The sequence below is a fragment of the Photinus pyralis genome, unplaced genomic scaffold (genome assembly GCF_008802855.1).
Source record: "Photinus pyralis isolate 1611_PpyrPB1 unplaced genomic scaffold, Ppyr1.3 Ppyr1.4_LG2, whole genome shotgun sequence".
Classification (NCBI taxonomy): Eukaryota; Metazoa; Arthropoda; class Insecta; order Coleoptera; family Lampyridae; genus Photinus; species Photinus pyralis.
In genome coordinates, this window is record NW_022170403.1 from 48,081,483 (window position 1) to 48,082,318 (window position 836).

The following is an 836-nucleotide window of genomic DNA, read 5'->3' on the forward strand; positions in this document are numbered from 1 at the left end:
CCAGATGACTGTCTATGACATGCAAAAAAAATTGGAACTACTTCTCATTTTGCAAGTTAAAACTCTCTATTCCCTGGACTATATAAGCATTGAATAATAAATCAGATTTATTATTCAATGATATAAGGGAGGATAAGAGTCCGTGTTGAAAAATGTTCGATTTCAAGAGCCGATATCTCCGTAAAGGAGCGCTAGTGTTAGATTTGTACATTTTTGCTCTATATCGTATCCAATAAAAATCCAAAAATTTCTTCTTTGTCTTGTTTGTAACGGGGGGCCCATTTAAGGCGGCCCAAGAATGTTTAGATGGCAAAAAAAAAACTGCTTGCTATAGTAACTACTGCTGTTTCAGATGAAAACCCCTGGGCCATTTCAATTTTTTTTTAAAATTTCAGATCACACATCCATCGAGATTAACGGATCGCTTCGCAGAAATCTCGAAGAACTTCTTAAACTAATGCTCGTAATATGGTGCAAGGAGAACCAAGCCCTTAAGCTAGTGGCAGGAAAACCAAATGGTAACCATCATGTATCTAAATTAGTGTGAGTTTGAAACGGTGTATATGCGAACTTCATTTTTCTAGCGTAGATTCGCGATGATTTTCTTTGTGTATAGATGCTGATAAATCGATAATTATCCAACGACGCGGGGGCCAGTTCGGTTTTCGTATGCATGGATCCAGGCCAGTTCTAATTTCCGCAATTGAACCGGAGACCCCTGCGGAATCGTCCGGGCTGGAGGTTGGCGACGCCATAGTCGCGATTAATTCGATCAACGTGCTCGATAAAAGTCACTCCGAAGCCATTGAAATCGTAAGAAGCGCTGGCGATACTGT